This window comes from Dreissena polymorpha, chromosome 11 (assembly GCF_020536995.1).
Source record: "Dreissena polymorpha isolate Duluth1 chromosome 11, UMN_Dpol_1.0, whole genome shotgun sequence".
Classification (NCBI taxonomy): Eukaryota; Metazoa; Mollusca; class Bivalvia; order Myida; family Dreissenidae; genus Dreissena; species Dreissena polymorpha.
This window is the reverse complement of record NC_068365.1, coordinates 55,779,613-55,794,692: the sequence shown is the minus strand read 5'-3', so window position 1 is coordinate 55,794,692 and position 15,080 is coordinate 55,779,613. Positions and strand designations below refer to the sequence as shown.

The following is a 15,080-nucleotide window of genomic DNA, read 5'->3' as shown; positions in this document are numbered from 1 at the left end:
CTGCTTCTCTGCTTATACTATGACGACATTTTCATACAATGTCATTTTTATTAATATACATGTATATGCCAAATTTAATGAAAAAGACTTGAAAATGTGTGTCGCAAGATACCAAGTACGAAAAAAATCAGCATTTTTATGTAGGGTCATCACACGGTAAAATTATTTGTGCCCAAAATAATAATAGATGAATGCATATAAGGCTTCAATGTTGCTTATACTATGACTACTGGTTCATACGATGCCATTTTTATAAATATCTATGCCAAATTTAATGAAATAGACATGAAAATGTGTGTCGCCAGGTACCAAGTAAGAAAAGAATCAGCATTTTTATCTAGGGTCTTCACACGGTTAAATTATTTGTGCACAAATAATAATAGATGAATGCATATTAGGCTTCAATGTTGCTTATACTATGACTACTGGTTCATACGATGCCATTTTTATAAATATCTATGCCAAATTTAATGAAATAGACTTGAAAATGTGTGTCGCCAGGTACCAAATAAGAAAAAAAATCAGCATTTTTATATAGGGTCTTCACACAGTAAAATTATTTGTGCCCAAGTAATAATAGATGAATGCATATTAGGCTTCAATGTTGCTTATACTATGACTACTGGTTCATACGATGCCAATTTTATAAATATCTATGCCAAATTTAATGAAATAGACTTGAAAATGTGTGTAGCCAGGTACCAAGTAAGAAAAAAATCAGCATTTTTATGTAGGGTCTTCACACAGTAAAATTATTTGTGCCCAAATAAGAATAGATGAATGCATATTAGGCTTCAATGTTGCTTATACTATGACTAATGGTTCATACGATACCATTTTTATAAATATCTATGCCAAATTTAATGAAATAGACTTGAAAATGTGATTCGCCAGGTACCAAGTAAGAAAAAAATCCGCACTTTTATGTAGGGTCTTCACACGGTAAAATTATTTGTTCCCAAATAATAATCAGGGCTCAAAATTAACACTCGCACACTCGCAAAATGCGAGTGAAAAATACCGATTGCGAGTTAAGTTTTTAAGCCACTAGTAATTTTTTGCGAGTAAAGAAATAGTGAAAAAAAGTTATATTGCTAAATGCGTTCGACTTCCTGAACGCTAAACCATAGGTCATAGAACGTCCTCATACCCATATGCGGAAGCGCGCAGCTTGAATATAGACTAGTATACTTATAGTACAGATACGAGGATCGTATTGGTACAACGAAACGTTAAACAGTCAACTAATTCACACGTACTGTTCATTGAACTTGAACAGACATGGCGTCGAAGCGAAAAATAACTAGTTTCTTTTTGCCTACAGATGGATTTAACAATACGAAAGATAAAGCAAAGTTAACTCACAATAACTGTTGAATAAAAAAAACGAAATTAAATTATGTTTCCAGCAAAATTTGCGAGAAAGTTTTTGTTTTTGCGAGTTGGTATTAAAGCTGCTCGAAATGTTTTGCAAGGAGAAAAAAAAGTTAAATTCGAGCCCTGATAATAGATGAATGCATATTAGGCTTCAATGTTGCTTATACTATGACGATATGTTCATACAATGCCATTTTTAAAAATATCTATGCCAAATTTAATGAAATAGAAATAAAAATGTGTGTCGCCAGGTACCAAGTAAGAAAAAAATCAGCATTTTTATGTAGGGTCTTCACATGGTAAAATTATTTGTGCCAAAAATAATAACAGATGAATGCATATTAGGCTTCAATGTTGCTTATACTATGACTACTGGTTCATACAATGCCATTTTTAAAAATATCTATGCCAAATTTAATGAAATAGACTTGAAAATGTGTGTCGCCAGGTACCAAGTAAGAAAAAATCAGCATTTTTATGTAGGGTCTTCACACGGTAAAATTATTTGTGCCCAAATAATAATAGATGAATGCATATTAGGCTTCAATGTTGCTTATACTATGACTACTGGTTCATACGATGCCAGTTTTATAAATATCTATTCCAAATTTAATGAAATAGACTTGAAAATGTGTGTCGCCAGGTACCAAATAAGAAAAAAATCAGCATTTTTATGAAGGATCTTCACACGGTAAAATTGTTTGTGCCCAAATAATAATACATGTAGATGAATGCATATTAGGCTTCAATGTTGCTTATACTATGACTACTGGTTCATACGATGCCATTTTTTAAAATATCTATGCCAAATTTAATGAAAAAGACTTGAAAATGTGTGTCGCCAGGTACCAGGTGAGAAAAAAATCAGCATTTTTATGTAGGGTCTTCACACAGTAAAATTATTTGTGCCCAATTAATAATAGATGAATGCATATTAGGCTTCAATGTTGCTTATACTATGACTACTGGTTCATACGATGCCAATTTTATAAATATCTATGCCAAATTTAATGAAATAGACTTGAAAATGTGTGTCGCCAGGTACCAAGTAAGAAAAAAATCAGCATTTTTATGTAGGGTCTTCACACAGTAAAATTATTTGTGCCCAAATAATAATAGATAAATGCATATTAGGCTTCAATGCAGGGTTGGCATATTGACCGGTCAATTGAGTATTGACCGGGCCGGCGGTCAATACCTGGTTAAAACCGGTCAATACTGGTCATTACTGGTCGATTGAAAATTGTAGCATTTAAACATTACAAAGGAGCCATTTTATATAAAATCAATAATTATTCTGTAATTGATAAACTTTTTTCTGAGTTATTTATTTTTAAAAAAATCTTTAAAGCTGTAAAAAGTTACTTCTTAATTATTTATGGAAACAGCCTCAAATACATAAGGACTAAGGCAATATCTTTATCTCAATGTATCACATCTGTTACTAATTAGCCGGATTTTACATAAATTCCAGGTTGATAAACACAACAAGGTAAAGGTACCTTGTAGTCGGTGAGATATAATAATAATACAGTTAGTAAGGCTTGTACCCTGGGTACGGTAAATATACTAAAACGTACGCGGGAATTTTAACACTAAATCGGTTGTTGTTGGCTATTTTGTAAAAATTAATTATGTTTACATTTATGTAAATTTTCTGTTAAATGGCATTTATATTATCAAAACTCATTGTTAAAATCAATAATGTGATTTAATTTTAAATCTTAAATTGTTTAAAGTCGCGTCATTGTATGACGTCGTCAAGTATAATATTTTCCGCGACATCGCACGTTCACTTTTTACCGTCATAGATTTTTTAAAAGAAACATTATTTGGTTACCAAGGTCCGTTAAATGGGGAACACCATATTCGGTATTTATATTATGTTTTAACAATTAATTAATGCTGTGTAATAAATATTGTTTAAGATATTTCGATATTTATTGAAAATGTTTCAAATTGTTATTTATGAAACCTCTTATTCTAATGAGTGTATGCTATTATATTATACTTTGAAAAGCATATCTGTTGTACTATAATCTTATTATTCATTTATTACTGTTAATTTCATTTATTGTAGAGAATCGTCAATGTTACATCTAGTCGCCAATGCTTGTTGTCAGTGTTAGTCGTAAATGCTTGTGATCATTGTCGTCGATGTTAGTCGTCAATCCTTATCGTCATTATACATGAAGGAAATAAAAGCAGAAACAGAGACGTATTCTTGATTACTTGCTTATTCCTACGGCGTCCTCTCAACACTCATACTAAAAAGCATGTTGATGCAGATTTTTTTAAAGAGAAGTTTGTTTAAGGTAAACAATATTGTTTTACGTTAATCGGTAGCATGTTTAACGACATCGGATTTTTGGCGGATATACAACTCGGATACAATCTAATATTTGCGGGTATGTTTAAGTTTATTTACCGTACCCAGGGTACATGTAAGTAAAATTAAGAGTACCCGGGGTACATGTACCGGTAAGTAGTACCCGAGCCGAGAATGATCAATCGAGCCTTAGTAAGTGAGTGATGGTGTATGGGATAACATGCACTGAGGGTGTATATTTTTCACGAACAAGTCAATTGAAGGTGTTAGAGATGCATTGATCCATAAGATTTAAAAGGGTAATTAACCACGGGCTTATTAAAATGATGACATTACATTGTACCGGCTGTTTATTGTTGTATACTGTAAGCTTGCAATATTTTAAATAATGTAAACAACTTACCTTGTATTAAGTTGGCACATTGTTGTCAGGTGTAGAAACTTTTTATACTTATTTCTGTTAAGTTGCACTGGCTGAACCAAAAGAATTATGTAGTCGTTTCTAAATAATCACGAAACAACATACTAATGCATATATGCTTGCCAGTTACTGAGTTTGTGCATTTCCATTCATTATCGGCCTTGGCAAACAGCGTAGAATCAGAGACGCCGTGTGATGTCTGCTATTTCGTTACACTGAAGATTTTCATATCCGCGGGTGTTTTTATGTCAAATGTTATGGTTTTTCAATAGATCGTATACTTATCTACAAAACAGCGAATTAGCGTTCACTTTACATCATTTCTGATGATCTTATTTTGTAAATAATTTCTGAGCGTTAATTCCTACGTTGCTATGTCGTCAGCCATTTTGAAGGTTGGTTTGTTTACTTTCGGTTTCCACTACAAACGAAATTGATTTGCTGCTTGCGTTTATTTATTGATTAAATAATAAATTATTAAACCGTTATAATGTAATTGTCTGAATATCATTTATATTCAAGATATTATCGGATAAATAGAATACCATTCTAATACCAGTGTGTACTTACATTTATCTCGGAAAGCCTAGCCGTGTAAACCTTTCTTTAACTCGTCGCACTCAATACGTTGAATAGGAGGTTTTGGGGATTCCGATAATGACGTCACGTTTGCGCATGCTCGAGTTTTGGCCGTCAACACTGCGGCCATTTGGCTATTGTTTGCATTTGATGAACCGCATCGTGATTAGATTATCATAACAATATCTACTTGACACATATTTACGACCCTTTTAAAGAACAACAAAATACTCAGAAATTGAAATTCTTTCAGAATAAGTTCAATTTTATGAACGAACACAAATAAGGACGAAAATAAACAACAAAAGATTGAATTAATGCTATCAACATAAAGAAACTGATTTGAACCTATATGCCTGTAAAAACTTACCATGTTACAGATTAACTAAATCCTCTTGATAAATGTAAATGTTTTTATTTATTTAATTGTTCACACCCATTTTGACACTCTTTGTTTCAGCATTTTTAACCCAATGTTTAATTGCCACTTTGTTTATCACAAACCAATTATCTCGATATGATCGGATACTGTCCAGACAATTACTAAGAAAACAGTGTGTCATAAACCCAGGGACCTATACTTGTATGACTCTGTATGGGGTCTCTGCATAAACCACATGTGTCTGGTCATTAAACACAATTTATGATACCTCCATGTCATCTCTCGACATATTAAGTAAAAAACTTAACAGTTGCTTTAATAAAATATTTGAACATGTTTAAAAATAGACATTTGTCCGAAATGGAGTAACAGCAAGGAACTAATAAGTATATATATTAGCCAGTTTAAGTAGTGTTTACTAACTATACATTTAAAATATTGTACACATTTACTGCTACACAATTAACGTATTTAACGGGTACCTGCAAATGTAAACTCTGCTATAATGTGTAAAGATCTTGCGTTACTGCAGTGTTCGAAACATCATCATGAAAACAAGCAATCGCGTTTGGTCATTATAGGGATATAAAATACTTGCGTTAAATAAATTAATGTGTAGATTATTGGTATCATAAAATGCTAGATTTGTATCGCTCATTATCACTACAGACGAGTTTTCAATATACGCGTTCATGCAAAGACAGTTCAAATGGCAAAATATGCAGGTGTTTTTTCAATTTGAATGCTTAATTTTTTAAATATTTTCATTCAATGTTAACGAAACGAAAATTCATTTAATGTAAAAGTAAATTTAAAAAACATTTCAAAATTGAAATGTATTGAGCTATTTTAGGGCTTTAGGGAATTAAAACTAAATCAATGCATCCCTTACACTAAATTTCAATCGCGGATGAAAAATAACACTATCGCATCCACACCACTTATAATAATATTCAAATTATTATATGTTTTATTATTTTTGAAAAATCATTTATTAAATTCTTATTTTAAAAAAGAATACGGGTATTTATAGTTTTGTTTTGTGAAATTGTAAGTATTAAGTCTTCCGACGACCTTTACTCTGATACAATGTAATTGGCCGCGATCAAGAGGTTGACGGCCAATCTATTTTTAGTAACGGAAAACCCCTCTTGTGACGTCACACCAAAACCTCCTATAACACATCGATTTATGTCATGTTCATTAAAAAACCACAATGTGCACAAAAGACATGCATGTGTACTACCGATTGATATTCAAACACAATTATTACGCCTTTGTTTACCGATTAAACGCCTAACTGAAATAATAACGCGTAACGTCAGTTTCTTTGTTTCGTAGCAAGATGGAAGCTAGCCTAAGCGCTTTTCATGACGTCACGCGCGCGTGCCCTTTCCCATAAAAATATTTAAACGCAAAATACTCGAAAACTTGATTTTTCCCAGGGATAACGCCTACGCCAACAGGTAGATCGCATTCTTCTCCATATACATGTCAAATTTCAGCAAAATTTAACGACCAGTTTTCAAGAAGCACAAATCGCGACTATATGCCTCAGCTTAACGAAACTTAGCCCCCTTTATCATTCGTTCGAATGAACGTCATCAATGATGACGTCCAATACATCACTCATTCCATATACCTGTTCATGCAATTTGTAGGCAAATCTCTCAAAATTTTGCAAATGAGTCAAGTTGGTCAATTGGATTTTGCTGGTCGATTGAATTTTTTTTCAATTCTAACGAATTATGAATGCTCAGAAAATTCTGTGCTTGATTCAACAAGAACCTGTCAATTACTGTGTATTAGTTGTTCCTCATGCACCACTGTCTCCACAGTCTTTCACAGTCTTTAAACCTATACAGGTTAGGGCACCCAAAACTGATAATAGGGCCTTAAATGGCACCTTTGACACAACCCTTACTTGTCATGTATTCTTGCCTGGATTTCTTTTACAAAATAATGAAAAAATATTTTATTTTACCAATGATATAAAAAAACTATTAAAAGAAAGAAATAAATATGAAAGAAGAGTCTAGAGTAGACCCACAATTGGTAAACATTATTTGTTGCCAAAATCAAGAACTTTGATTGCTTATTCATTTGAAGACCGTTTGAACTTTAAAATAAGAAAACCCTCTTAATATAGAAAGGAGACAAGTTAGAAGTAACTATTAAATTAATAACATTAATAGCAAGTTATCTCATTTTGTTTGAGTGAAATGAAATAGCCTAAGGGCAGATTTGCTTCATTGTCACTATCAAAGACATACCAGTGCATGCATTTTATTACCAATTAAGGCTTAGGGGCCAGATCATTTATGACCCTAGAAACCACAAGAGTTCTGTTTGTACATCAGCTTATCAAATAGATATATCAATAGATCAGTGAAATACTATGGTAACTACAATGGACCGACCGACCGACCGACCGACAGACCGACCGACCGACCGACCGACCGACGGACGTACGGACGGACGGACTGACATTTGCAAAACAATATACCCCCTCTTCTTCGAAGGGGGGCATAATTAGACAGAGATTTCACTTTATATTTATTAAAATCAGCTGTTTACAAGCAAAAAAAACACCACACAATAAGTCATGCGGCCGGGATAATTGACACGCAGAGATATCAATATCATATAAGCACCTCAATTTCAACAATCGGTATCAATATGTTTTTCCCCAAAATGCAAATTGTTCTAATCTTATGTCTTGTAAGTAAACTAGTAAATATTAGATGTGCGGTTTCAATATTAGTTGCAATTGTAAATTCCATTCATAACTTACAATTTTAACCAGTTCATAAAGCTATCGTCCAACTTCAATATTCTACCATTACTTATAAATTGTATAATGCATATATAATGTAGGTTATGAGCTTGTATATACGTTATTGCTGAATTTATAAATATTGTTGTTGTCGCTGCTTTTGAATAATGTTGTGTATATGTATATAAATTGGGGCAAGGAAAATTCAAGCCATCTGTCGTTTCCGGTATTTAAATACATGTACATGTATTTTGATCGACCATATTTAAGAAACAATTAATTTGTAAAATAATACATTAACCTATCAACATTGAAAGGCAGTCCGCGCAGAAATATCATAATTGAATATGTATTCTAATAGCGAAAATAGGTGAAGAATATTCGGAAGCCGATTGTCTGAGTGACAAAGCAAACTGATGCCGATTTTCCAAGAGGACAATTTATTCGAGGGTCATTTGTCCTAGTGGACAAATTTACGAGAAACCCATTGTCCGGGAATGCCAAAAACGCAGGGAGCCGATTTGCCGGGTGCCTTTTGTCTGGATACAATGTGTTTGTACCTTTTAACATGTAAACCTATTTGTAAGATAGTTAAACATAATATGCATGTTTACAAAACAATTAGTACTGTCCCCCTACTCTAGCTCTAACGGACATAAATTCAGTTTGGACGGCTACCAACGTTTTGAGCTTCAAATGAGCTCATCCAATTTAACTAACAATTGAGATAGTAGTTTTATTAAATAAACACAATTTAGTATTTTCCATAGCATCGATACTTGAATCCAAAATAGACTATACACCAGTAACACATGTGAAACTGCACAATATTTCGCTGATAAAAATGCTACAAAGCAAATAACATTTGGGGATAGCAGACGTTGCTATATTATGTCTAGAGTGTCGTCTGTCATTTAAAGTTAAGTTATATAATTAAGCGTCAACAGTATTAATTACTGTAAGTTTTGTCGACAGAGCATCAAAACAGACTTTCGCCTGGTTGAAATTAATTACACCGTGCGATAGTCTTATTTATTACCGAATAATTATTCGTATCCCTGATTCTTTGAGATGTAACGTAACAACCAAATATCTGAACAGGATCATCACTCATTATCACATTGAATGCTGAAACATTCATGTCTTAAGGCGTGACAGTGTGCACTATGTTGCACGTATATTTTGTTAAATTGGTCTTTTTGAATTAAATTAGATAAATATATCCAATTGCACATCATGAACTACACTTAATTTTGTCAAGAACTCGGCAAAAGCAACGCAAAAATAACAGTACAAAATCCGAGAGCCAGCTTACATGCGCGAAGAAATAATACTAAACAAGAATCCGGGAGCCAAAACGCCCCGCATGCGCGTATGGGTTGAATAATGGTTACACTAAACCTGCATTTCTCACAGGCAAAAATGTCGCGTAATACGCTAAATAGGTTGCACCTGCCTCCGATCCTAATTAAAAGTCCCGGCCGAAACTAGGTCAGCCCGACAGGCAGTCGACGGCTGGTCAGCGTGCACTAGGTCTCTTCCGGGGGATAACTCTTGTTCGTCCGAAAGGAGCATACCCACTCACAGGCAAAAATGTCGCGTAATACGCTAAATAGGTTGCACCTGGCTCCGATCCTAATTAAAGGTCCCGGCCGAAACTAGGTCAGCCCGACAGGCAGTTGACGGCTGGTCAGCGTGCACTAGGTCTCTTCCAGGGGATAACTCTTGTTCGTCCGAAAGGGGCCCTTAAAGGGCATACCCGCTCACTGGGAAATGACGCATACGAGATGAAGGCTTAATAGGCTGCATTCACGGGGCCGATCCTAATTAAAAGTCCCGGCCGAGACTAGTTCAGCCCGATGGGCAGTCGACGGCTGGTCAGCGTGCACTAGGTCTCTTCCGGGGGATAACTCTTGTTCGTCCGAAAGGGGCCCTTAAAATGGAATACCCACTCACTGGGAAATGACGCATACGAGATGAAGGCTAAATAGGCTATATGCACGGGGCCGATCCTAATTAAAAGTCCCCGTTGAAACTCGGTCAGCCCGACAGGCAGTCGACGGCTGGTCAGCGTGCACTATGTCACTTTCGGTGGATAATCCTTGTTTGTCCGAAAGGGGCCCTTAAGGTGCATACTCACTCACTGGAAAATGTTTCATCCTATTTAATAAACTTGCTTAGTAGGCTAAAAAGATTTAATATGCTACTAAATATGCTCAACGAGATGTTTGTTTCAGGTTTCATTTGATATACTTGCTAAAAAGGCTAAATAGCACGTATATTTCTGCCTATTTAATGTTTTTATTAAATATGCAAAAGGGGATCAAATGGATGCTTAATAGGCTCTCTGGCTCAATAGCATGTATATTTCCGCCTTCTTACTACTCTTGGTAAATAGGCTGAAAAGGCTATTAAATAGGCTAAATAGGAAGGTACTAAACTTGCTATCTGGGTTGAATACATTTAGGCTGAAAAGGCTTTTAAATAGGCTAAAAAGAAATGTATAAAACTTGCTAAATGGGCTAAATAGCCTGAAAAGGTTGTAAAATAGGCTTACTATGTTGTTAGTTTCAACCTATGTACTAATCTTTTTAAATATGCTAAATAGGCTGAACAGGCTGTTAAATAAGCTAAAAACTCTAAATAGGATGTATGTTTAAATCTATGTACTAAATTGCTAAATAGGCTAAAAAGGCTGTTAAATTGGCTTAACAGGCTAAATATGATGTATGTTTCAATCTATGTTTTTAACTTTCTAAATAGGCCGAAAAGGCTGTTAAATAGGCTAAATAGGCGAAATAGGATGTATGTTTCAACCTATGTACTAAATAGGCTTAATAGGCTAAATAGGCTGAAAATGCTGTAAACTATATAGTAAATATGCTAAATAGGTTGAAAATGCAGTTAAATAGGCTAAATAGGCTAAGGAGGATGTATGTTTCAAGCTATGTACTAAACTTTCTAAAAAGGCTAAATAGGCTGAAAAGGCTGTAAAATATGCTAAATAGGCTAAAAGGATGTATGTTTCAACTTATGTACTAAATAGGCTAAATATGCTAAAAATGCTGTTAATTTGGCTAAATAGGCTTAAAAGGATGTATGTTTCAACCTATTTACTAAATAGGCTATAATAGGCTAAAATAGGCTAAAAACGCTGAAGAAGCTGTTAAATTGGCTCAGTATGCTAAATGGATTTATGTTCCAACTCATGTACTAAATAGGCTAAATAGGCTGAAAATGCTGTTAAATAGGCTAAATAGGCTAAATATGATGTATGTTTCAACTTTTTACTAAATAGGTTTAATAGTCTAAAATAGGCTAAAAAGGCTGAAGAGGCTGTTAAATTGGCTTTATAGGCTGAAGAGGATGTTTGTTTCAACCTATGTTCTAAATATGCTTAATAGGCTGAAAAGGCTGTTAAATCGGCTAAATAGGCATGTGCTAAATAGGCTGAAAAGGCTTAGGCTAAATAGGCTTAATACAATTTATGTTTCAACCTTTGTACTTAACTTTCTAAATAGGCTATTAAATATGCTAAGAAGCCTAAATAGGATGTTTGTTTCAACTAATGTACTAAATAGGCTAAATAGGCTAAAAATGCTTTTGAATATGCTAAATAGGATGTATGTTTCAACCTTTTTACTAAATAGGCAAAACAACGGTTGAAGAGGCTGTTAAATTGGCTAATTATGCTAAATAGGATGTATGTTTCAAGTAATGCACTAAATAGGCTGAAAATGCTGTTAAATAGACTAAATTGGCTAAATAGGATGTATGTTTCAACCTTTTTACTAAATAGGCTAAATAGTCTAAAATAGGCTAAACAGGCTGAAGAGGCTGTAAAATTGGCTAAATAGGCTAAACAGGATGTTTGTTTCAACCTATGTTCTAAATATGCTTAATTGGCTGAAAAGAATGTTTAATAGGTTAAATAGGCATCTGCTAAATAGGCTAAAAAGGCTGTTAAATATGCAAAATAGGCTAAATATATTGTATGTTTCAATCTATGTACTAAACTTTCTAAATAGGCTGTTTTATATGCTAAATAGGCTAAATATGATGTATGCTTCAACTTAAGTACTAAATATGCTAAACAGAATGACAATGCTGTTAAATAGGCTAAATAGGCTTAATAGGACGTATATTTCAACCTTTGTACTAAATAGGCTAAAAAGGCTGAAGAGGCTGTTAAATTGGCTAAAAAGGCTAAATTATGTTTCAAGTAATGTACTCAATAGGCTGAATAGGCTGAAAATGCTGTTAAATAGGCTAAATAGGCTAAATAGGATGTATGTTTCAACCTATTTACTAAATAGGCTAAATTGGCTAAATAGGCTAAACAGGCTGAAGAGGCTGTCAAATTGGCTAAATAGGCAAAATAGGATGTCTGTTTCAACCTATTTACTAAATAGGCCAAATAGGCTAAAATAGGCTAAACAGGCTGAAGAGGCTGTTAAATTGGCTAAATAGGCTAAATAGGATGTTGGTTTCAACCTATGTACTAAATAGGCTAAATAGGCTAAATAGGCTAACTTCACACACGTACCTTTTGTAAAGAAACGTAATGCGTTTGTGGTTGAATGTGGGAGCGGATTGGAAGAACGTGTATTCGTGGACTGGTTTTAATTTCATACTTGCGATTCTTGGAAATATTGATAAATATTATTATTTCATAAATAGTTTATATGAAACTATTAGTGATTTAAAGCTAGCAATGAATTATTTCACTAAAACGACTTCTTGATTTTGCCGTCAAGATAGTATTATTACGGAGACATGTTTAGCTCTTCCTATTCAACAGCTCTTTCTATTGAACATGAAAACAAATGATGGACAAGCATTAAATAAAAGAAAATGCGTCTGTTTCAGATATCGTTTTTATCAACTCGTGATCATATAAAATAAATATTTGGACTTACGGTTATTGATCCGCTCTTGAGAATATTGATTTTTTTTTAACTTGCAAATTACAATAAAAAAAATATCTAAACAAAGGAATAACCTATATGTGAGAGAACTTATTATGTATATATAATTACATAAACAGCCCAATTAAATATTAACTATTTATGGATATATTGAGGCATAGAAATGCTCATCTTTAAATGAGCGTTATAAGATTGTATTACACATTTTCCAGAACCAGTTTTGCTGGACTTCAAATCAGCTGGGGATAGATACAACGGTGACAACTCGATAATAGATGCTTACCATATCTCGACAAGATTGACATTTCTAGGAGAATATATTAATTGGTTCAAGGTAACACTAAAGTTATTTTCATGTTATCGTTAAGATACGTTTTCATACTCATCAATCAATAAATCTGTCTACTCCGTTATGTTTTATAACTTTCGATGCTCTTGTATTTTAGCCAAATATGAACGTAGAGCAAAGTAGAATTCACGCTCTGATTAGCCAATCAATTGCCAGAATTTACACCACGTGACTGAGTTTCATTTCAGAACTGTAATGATCCATCTCCATGACGTTCAATGAATAAATGTCCAGATCCGTAACCGATAAAATGCTCTATGTCCCGAAAGAGCAGTTCAGCATTTACGATTTTTTTACCAGAATGCTCTATCTCCATACATAAAATTGCAAATAACATTAACATATAATTAACCAAAGTTAATATTTAATGATATTCATATTTTCTGTGTGTTGATAAACACTTCGGTATATTTTTTTCCACATACGTGCATGAATAAGTGAGAAAATAAAGGTTAAACCTTAACATGCGTTTTTCTCCAAAAAATGAAAATGGTAGTTAGAGCACTATAGCAATCAAGAGACGAATTATAACAAACATAACTATCTACCATAATACTGTTCAAAATAGCAAAAAAAACGAACAACTGGGCTATAATCGAAAGCCTGTACTGTATGTGTTTGTCTGAGGACAATAATGATACAAAACATACTAAGTTTACAACTAAAAGTACAGATAGAACATAACCAAAAAAATAGCTTGATTCTCAACTGCTAGATAATCTCAACATAAAATATATATTAAAAAACAGCACATAATTCAAATAGATTCAAAGCTTGTAAAAAACCAATATGAGCAGTGTATAAATCAGCATTAAAAAAATGACGAGCACGTTGGTAAGAATGTAATCCATTTGGTTATAATTGAATACGAAAGACGGACGGTGGACAAACGTTTCCTAGAAGTTAAACATGATCATGTTGTTCCCAGGTTACCTAATAAAAACCTATATCAAACAACAAAATTCATCAATACAACGTTGTTACTTAGTACCGCCATTTTAACCCACTAGTACTTCGTAAATGTTTAAGGTATTTAACCTCCTTTATATTAAATATGTTATGAAACGACCATGACTCCTGTTACAAATTATTGAAATGACCTGACATGTCAAACATCAACGTTTGATTGACCTGACATGTCAAACATCAACGTATGATTCACCTGACATGTCAAACATCAACGTATGATTGACCTGACATGTCAAACATCAACGTATGATTGACCTGACATGTCAAACATCAACGTTTGATTGACCTGAAACGTCAAAAATCAACGTATGATTGACCTGACATGTCAAACATCAACGTATGATTGACCTGAGATATCAAACATCAACGTATGATTGACCTGACATGTCAAACATCAACGTATGATTGACCTGACATGTCAAACATCAACGTATGATTGACCTGAAACGTCAAACATCAACGTATGATGCATACTTGTTTCATAAAATTCGGAACACTTTGTCATTAGTTCATGCGTATAAACTAAGTGTTTGCTATGTCACCAATAACACAACGGGTAAATGGCGAGTATGATGTTAAAGCAATTATGTGGAATTAATATCACAGCAAACGAAGTTTCGTTCAAAAGAAGAATTGTAACGGACTTGATATGTAGAGGTCATATGTACCATGTTGAGGTCATATGTACCATGTAGAGGTCATACAAATAAGAAACAATTTCACGGCACAGTTACACTATCAAATGCTACTGAGGTTACAAAATATTTAAATAATAATACTAGATAGTTTCTCAGCATCATATAAAACGGTCAAACTCTTGTAAAACAATACTTATTTAGAAAGTTATAACAAACTGAAAACATTAACATTCATAAATATTAAAAACAAAAACACACTTTAATAAATGAATATACAGTCAAAGTGATTAGTCAACGCTGAGGATTCATAATTAATTGTAAATTCAACTTAG

At 33.5% G+C, this 15,080-nt stretch overlaps 1 long non-coding RNA gene across 6 annotated transcripts in view; it reads right to left on the bottom strand.

The window, feature by feature from the left end:
• Positions 1-14,663, bottom strand: part of LOC127851158 (uncharacterized) — a 35,636-nt gene extending 20,973 nt beyond the window's left edge. Inside the window, exons 1-3 of one of the 6 annotated variants that reach the window (XR_008035679.1) lie at positions 14,490-14,663; positions 14,428-14,458; positions 14,304-14,365 (exon numbers count right to left, since the gene is read on the bottom strand). This is a non-coding gene — a long non-coding RNA (uncharacterized LOC127851158). Of the gene's footprint in view, positions 1-14,303; positions 14,397-14,427; positions 14,459-14,489 lie in introns of all 6 variants that reach the window. The other 5 variants (XR_008035677.1, XR_008035678.1, XR_008035681.1 and 2 more) reach the window with 5 other exon arrangements.
• Positions 14,664-15,080: the final 417 nt, after the last annotated feature.